We start from the raw sequence: 8,299 nt of genomic DNA, 5'->3' as shown, positions 1-8,299 counted from the left end.
ATATATATATATATATATATATATATATATATATATATATATATATATATATATACACACACACACACACACACACTATATACTCGAATCATTCAACAAATACACAAGAGTTCAAAGGTTACATCTATCCCCAACAAGATGGGTTTTGCTCTCCGTTTCCATGGATAGCCTTAGAGCTTACAAAATGACCATGGAAGAAGAAGAAGAACCCAAAGAGGAAGAAGGAAGTGTTTCCACAAACAATAGCAACGCTCAAGGCTCTCCTCTCATTGAAATCGCGCCTTCAAACCACCAAAGACCCATTTCTCCTCGCGTTTCTAACTTAAATAAACGAAATCTGCTACATCAGCACCGCCTATGCTCAGTCCTAGGAAATGGGCGCTCAACGCCAAATTTCTGAAGATTGGCTGCCTAGGGTTGGGTTGTCAACACCTTGGGCGCAAATTTCATAAAATGTAGTGCTCACCACTCGGCTGGGCACTTAGTGTCAGGCTTACTTGAATCAGCACTTGTTTTTAATTAATGGGTAGCACTCAACGCCAGGCCTGAGCGCTCAACGTCAGTCGTTCTGGTATTCTGATTCCTCCAATTCTATGCAGATTTACTTGCTTCTGTGGTTGGTTGAGACTCTTCAATGCAACGGAGGATCTTCCTAACATCAAAATGGATCAAAACCAGGGGATTAAAGTATTATTTAAGTCATGTAGCTCAAAACATAGATAAACACTTAAAGCAAGATAAAAGATAGGATTTAAGCAAGTAATAAGCTAAAGAAGAGTTGATTTTGCTACTAGAATTGTGCTTAGATAATGGTAATATTTAGCATTATAAACTACCTAGCATTTCTGCCATCAGTCCCTCATCTGGGGGGCCATCATATGCAAACATTCCTCTTGGCCATGGGAATATTACTCCAACTCCCACCCCTCATATAGCCATAGCATACATTCCTCTTCCCCCTAATAGTACCCCAACTCCCCCCTGTGATTGTTACACAACCTCCTCCCCCATAGTTGACCCAACTTTTATCCCTTCCTCATCTTCTATACCGCCTTCTGAAACTACCACACCATTTGTTGATCTAGATTCAGGTGGTGATGGTGTTGACCCACCTCTCCATGATCGACCATGGATTGAGCCTTTTGGTCAAGGTAAGACTTTAATTCCTTAATAATTTTGATGTTTTAATTTTCCTTAGTTGAAATGACTTTTATTTTATTATATGCAGGTTTCTTCCATCCAAGGTTGCTTCTCCAGCCATCACACGATCAATTAAGAAACGATTTCGTAATTTGTGGCTTACTTGGGGAGCAATACCTGCACATGACAGATAGTCATTCTGACAGCGTTTTAAGGTGAACAACCCATTAAACTAATTGTGAATTTTATTTGATTATGTTAATTCAAAATCATAACATAGTACTACCTTAATTAATCAATGTTTCTATTTTTTTCTTGTTACAGATGAAGGTGCAGTTGAAACCTGAACATGAAACGTAAGTTCAAAGACATTTGCACATTAAAGGGTCTCATAGGCTGTCAAAGATGTTTAGAGATGCCCGCAATGCAGGGGAGGGCCCTTATTGGCTTGGCGAGCACATTTCGAACTCTTTACTTTCTCATTGGAATTTGGTAGAGTTTCGTAATAAGTGTGCTACTGCCCAGAGGAATGAGCTTTAGAAAAGGGTGGGACCTTACATACCGGTGGATAAATCACAGATCATGAACATGTCATTTGCACGGTAAACCTTCCTATGTTTTGTTTTTGTTTCATATAACTTATGTATTTTCTATTTTATGTACATATATAACTTTAGAGTTTGTTATAGGCACAAGCGATGGGATGAGCGAGTCATGTTGATAAGGTTTTTGCACAGACACATGTTCGGAAAGGAACTAGTCAATTCGTTGATGAAAGGTCTCAAAGGACTATGTAAGCAAACAAAATTGTTATTGCTATTAAATGCTTTAAACTTTTTCCCTATGTTACTTAAGTTGTTGATAACGGTTGATTATACCGTTATCTACTATTCAATTTTGATATTAAATCAATTCTCTTTGGTTTTGAAAGTTGCTTAAACTCTTGTTTTTAGTTTATTTTTGTGAATAAGAGAGTTGAGTTTATACTTCATGATTTTTATCATTAGTTCCCTTGATTTTGTAGGTTATTGGAATGATTTGAAAGAGGAGTTAAGTATCAAGGAGTTGGAATCCAGGAAGAACAGAAAAAGCACTAGAAGGGACGGTTACAAAAGGCCGCAGGACGCCTGGTTGCCCTTTTCTAGGGCCCTGGCCACAGGTGCCTACTGAATTTATTTAGATTGATTGTATCCATATGGGATACAATCAATTTAAATAAATTCATTAATGAAATCTAATGAATTTATTTAAATTGATTGTATCCATATGGGATAAAAGAATAAGAAAGAGGGAAGGGGAACTTCAAAAAAATGATTAAAAAAATAGAAGTGAGGGTTGAGTGCATAAAATCTGATGTTGAGTGCATAGAATCTGATCACTATAAGAAAACTCTTTCTTTGCTTTTGAGGTTTCAAATCAAAGAATGAATTTCGATTTCGATTGAATCTAAAACACAAAGAAAATTAGTTTACAACATAGAAGAAACCTATGTATATATGATATGATATTATAGATGAACTAATTTTCTATGAACTAATCATATATATGAAATAACAAATCTTTTCTATCTAAAAAGGCCTCGCTATTATTATCAATTTCTATCAACTACACCTGGTTGCCCTTTTCTGGGGACTTCAGCGCAAGGAGTCGCGCAGTCATGCCTAGTTGCCCTCCAAGAGGCGTTGAGTGCCAGTTTCCATATATCGTAGAACGCTTGGTTGCCTTCAACCAGAGCGTTGAGGGCCATTTGTTTCGCAATCACGCCTGCTTGCCCTTAGTGGGGGCATTGTGCGTCGACAAGTTAGGCCTTTGGACTTGTTTTTTATCTAAGGAACTCTATGTATTAGGGTTTGTATCTTTTGACAGCAGAAGCGTAGAGACACCCTTTTCGACCCTTTGGAGGCAGAATTGGATGCGAGAGCTTTCCTCTTCACTTTTTAGGGTTTCTATCTCACTTTCATTTCATTGTACGCCTAGGTTCTCCATGGCAATGGAGAGATAAACTCATTTATTGTTGGGGAAGATGTAACCTCTAAACTTTCATGTATTTGAATATGATCTGTATTACTTTATGTTTCTTTCATTAATTGTTAGTGATTTTCTCCTTTACTCAATGCTTGTTATGTTTTGATCACTCATAGCATAATGTTTGGATTTCTTTGTTATTAGAAAATACCTAGAAACCATGATCTGGAGAATTTTACCTAAAAGAAATATTGCCTAGGAATAGGGATAGGATGTTTGGTTGTCTTAAGCTTTTAATCTGAATGCGGAATTAATTGTTAGGGTTTTCAAGGGATTGTTGATTAATAATCAAATCTAGGCTTTTTACATCGAGGGATCAGGATTTAAGTAATTTAGAAAGTGACGTCAACAATTTAATGGAGAAAACGAAATCTTATATGCATGAAAGCGAAGAAGGTGAAATTTAAACCCAAGCAACACTACAAGAAAAATTAGAATTACCTACTGATATTTATATACGGATTTTGATCCATAAACAGGTAGTACATACAGATTTTACATACGAATTATAAAAAAAGAGTTACATACGGATTTTATATATGGATTTTATCTACCGATATTTTCATATGTAAAATTTGTATGTAATGTTGGTGCATTTAGGTGGGAACTTTACCTAAGGATATAATTTGTATGTAATATGGAAATCAGTACCTGCCACTATTATATATGAAATTTTAAAATAAATCATTAAAAATTAATAGAAATAAAACTAAATGTAGGTTTTTGTTGTTTTCTGCCTCTAAATTTTTATTTGCCTTAATGGTTAAAAATCCCTAGGGTTTTAGGAAAAAGAGCGAGGAGTGTGACGACGACACTATCCACTTCTACGACCTCTCCGCCGCCTCTTCCCTCTGTTCCCTCTATTAGAAGTCCCACATCAACTAGAGATAAGGCTAATTTATAATATATAAGTGAGGTGCAATCCTCACCTTACAAGCCGGTTTTGTAGGGTTGAGTTAGGTTTAAAACTCACTTTCTAATATGGTATCAGAATATGTGAAGGAATTTATCTTTTGGATTAATGTATACTAAGTGTGACATCTATCAACTTAGTGGGTACTTGGATAATGATTGATATGGTTAAGAAAGGAATTGTGAAGTTGGAACAAGTAGGAAGCAAGGAATAAATAGTTGATAAGTTCACGAAATCACTGTCTGTAACATCATTTCAGGAGTTTAGAAAACTGATAGGAATGAAGAAAGAAAAACTGAAGTTTATATGAGAGTTTTATTGAATAAACATAAGTTGTTAGAGTATTTTGTAACTCTGCTGTGTTCATATGTGTCGTTTCATGAAAGTTCAGTGCGTCGCGTTTTGTGATTTTGTTTTTGTAGCAATTCAGGAACAGACCTTGGTGGCTACTATCGTAATAACTCGGTCATTAGGTACTTTTGTTTTTCTATTTTTGGTTATACTGTAGGAATCGAGTCAGTTTCTAGTTCAGTGTTTTATTTCGTTTTATTTTTATTTGGTCCAGTATCGCGTCTGTACACAGCTATTTTATAGCTCTCTAAATCAATGAATATGCAACACAAGTTATACAGTAGATTAATATTCTTCATTTGTGCGTTCTGTTTTGACAGCTGTTGCGTCGCTCTCATGCTCCATAGCATGTATTTGTTGGTTACGGGGTTGAGTGTTGTCAACTACAAGCTTCATAATTTTTACACGTGACAGACCTTACACGTGAGCATAGAATATTTATTAGGTTAAATATATATTTTAGTCCTCATATTTGTTCTCCATTCTCAATTAGGTTCTCATTTTTTTTTTCTTAATTGCATCCTAATATTTGTAAATTTGAGGCAATAAAGCCTTGTCCATTAACTAGCCACTAACGCCGTTGGCACTGTCCTAAGCTGTAACGGACCTTTATTGTTTAATTTAAATGAGTCCATTACGTGACATTTTTTAATTAAAAAAAATGATTTAATGAGTCCATTATGTGACACGTATATTTGTATTAGGGATTTTAGGGATTTACAATAAATCCCTAAAATCCCTAATACAAATATACGTGTTAGGTAATGGACTCATTAAATCATTTTTTTAATTAAAAATTGTCACGTAATGGACTCATTTAAATTAAACAATAAAGGTCCGTTACAGCTCAGCACAGTGCCAACGGCGTTAGTGGCTAGTTAACGGGCAGGGCTTTATTGCTTCAAATTTACAAATATTAGGATGCAATTAGGACAAAAAAGAACATGATGACCTAATTAAAAATAGGGAACAAATACGAGGACTAAAACATATATTTAACCTATTTATTAAGTAATATGACTTGTTAAGTATTATAACCATTTTTAAGGTTGAAGGTCATTCCAAAAATCAACATATATTTTCAATTATTTTAATTAATTTGACATATAATAAAATATATTTAAAATTACTTTAATATGTCCATAAACTGAATTAATTAAAATAAAAGAATATTCAGGGTTTCGGTCAAATTGTGGGTGCTGTAAATTGGTGATGCTCCCATTGATAAAAAGGAAGGAGTACGTCAGTAAACATCTTATTAGTAAGTTTCATACCTTATCTATTTCAAAGTCAAACAATTGATTCACTCCATTAACGTAAAGAGCCACAAAAGAGTGAGGTAACACAGCCTGAAAAGTTAAAAATAAAAATAATTCAAAAGAATGTCTTTTATTGAAAGTTATAGTGTAATTTTAAATAGTCTTTTAAAAAGAATATATATATTTGGAGTCTCACCTGCAGCAAACCAATAAAAAACAATGGAGATATATCTGATAGTTTTTCTACTGCAACGAGAGACGCAGAAATTGTAGCTGTTGCCTGTAAATTACAGATAAAGTTAATTTAAAACAACAATGATATTGGTTATCCGAAACTAATTAGTATTGAGCATAACTTTTGAATATTAATTACGAGAATGATGGAAAGATTTATACTTACCTGACCATAGAATGCGTAAGGGTAAATAAATTGGTACAAAACGGCCATGAAAATTTTGACAGAGTCGAGAATGTTATTGGAGTTGGAAGCTTCAGATTCTGACTCAGAAGATGGCACAGTGACGGCTTTCACAACATAACTTTTATTGCTTTCGTCATATGTTGCTCCTCTTTCAGTGTTTTTGTAATAGTGATTAAAAGGTGATTGTTGAAACCTCAAAGGATTATATTGTATTTGAGCTTTTATAATGTGCTTAGAACCTTTTGATCCACCATAACCTAATGAACAAAGTGTTCAAAGTTGTAGCATACACAACAAAAGCTATATTTAAAATTATTGGAACTACATCATGACAAGATGATGCATTGAGGGCATGGTAAATTTGAAAATTCAAATTAAAAAAAAAATCGTGCTAATAAAAACTATAGGTTTTGTCTAAAAAAAAATCCAATTATTATTATTATTATTATTATATAACACAGTAAAATATGACCACGTAGCCATCCCCGATTGGTTCTCATGTTCAAGGCCAACCTGTGTCAAATAATTTATCACAATATTCAATCCTATGCTAAAATATAATTTCGGAAATAATTTGGGAAAAGTCCAAGTAAAAGAAAAATTATTTTAAAAATATATTCTTATATTATAACATTTTAATAATAACTAAAATTTAAATTTAGCCTTAAAATCAATATTCCCATACTTTATCTTTTATTTTAGTTAAATTAAATATCACCTATATTTTTAAATGATTATATGTTTCTTCAGTTTTAAAGACTTTGTCTCCATAAAAAATCCCGTACTCCTTAACTTTAAATTTAATATATAGATTGTTAAAATTAATAGTAGTTTGTAAAGTATATATATATTACTTTAATGTTAGTTGAAAGGAATAGGATATAAGTGATGAGACATACTTTCATAGTAAGTACTGCTGAAGGAGAGTTTCCTGCCCCAAAGGTTTGCACCTGCAATTACCATGCATGCTTCCACATATTACTCACAAAATAAATTTGCAGTGAAAAATGAACCAAAATAGATCGTAGTGAGTATAATTATACCAGTTGTCAGTGAAGAGACTTTAGGAGAAGATATTAGATGTGCCATAGCCATGGAAACTGATCACACAAATGACACTAAACTCTTTAGAACAGATAAGAACGTAGAGATACCCTTTTACAAGAGAAGACAGGAATAGGAGATTTTATAGGCAAAAAGATTCCATGAAATTTGAATGGTACATAGAAAATGATCACGCCGGCAAACATTTTGCCGGCAAACAATTGCAAAATAAGCAAATCAAACAGAACAGTGTACGTAAGATAAATTTAAAAGACTTTTATAACAGGATGTTATAGCTTAGATTTTAATAAATTTACAACGTAAAGGTCTGGAAAGACTTTGTGAATTACATGGATATTTGTAATGTATAAGGTCGTACAAAAGAGAAAAAAAGAAAAGAAAATTGAAACTTTTTCTTTTTCAGTCCTTTAATAATTTATTGATTGTAGATTTCACACATATTAAAGTAAAACTATGTAGGTATCTAATTATATTTTGTCTTTCTTCTTAGCATTACCTTATGTATTTTATTTAAATAAAAAAAATATAATATAGTTATTTAGTTAGTTTATTAAAGTTTAATTCTATATCACTTATGAGTGTATAAATATAAACTAGGTTTTCTTCTTCAATCCATGACCAATGGCGCTTGAAAAATTTAAAGACAACTCTTAGATTAGTGATATGCAACTTGGAGTGTAAAGTATGGTCATTCAACATAAGAGGAGTGAGGAATGTTTCGTGTATTAATATATAAAAAGTTTAGAGAATTGTAAGAAAACAAACAAATTCTAAGCCTCCGTAAATTGACATGGTGAGAATAATTTAAACATCAATATATCGTTATTAAAAGATAATGCTTTATATAACTCTAATTTATATGATCTTAAATTGTTAGTCTAAGCCTTAAAGAAAATTATTGTATGATGTGTAATGTTGGTGGATTTAAGCTACTTTAGGATTATGTTATATGTGTTTTAAGACATATGAGTCTCATAAAAGCTAAACAAGATTATGATCAATCTAAGTGTTTTAATTGGTTCTGTTCAAGTGGTTATGACTAATTGTGATTCAATTAATATATCATAGATTTTTGTTATTTAGAATTTTATGGGAGTAAAAGGTTGTACATCATAGGAAAATAAA

General features: G+C 32.7%; 1 pseudogene; it reads right to left on the bottom strand.

The window, feature by feature from the left end:
• The window catches only part of LOC106770242, a 14,199-nt pseudogene extending 6,995 nt beyond the window's left edge, over nt 1-7,204 (bottom strand).
• Nucleotides 7,205-8,299: the final 1,095 nt, after the last annotated feature.

This window comes from Vigna radiata, chromosome 8 (genome assembly GCF_000741045.1).
Source record: "Vigna radiata var. radiata cultivar VC1973A chromosome 8, Vradiata_ver6, whole genome shotgun sequence".
Lineage (NCBI taxonomy): Eukaryota > Viridiplantae > Streptophyta > Magnoliopsida > Fabales > Fabaceae > Vigna > Vigna radiata.
The sequence above is the reverse complement of the archived record's forward strand: the minus strand, read 5'-3'. Positions and strand labels throughout refer to the sequence as shown.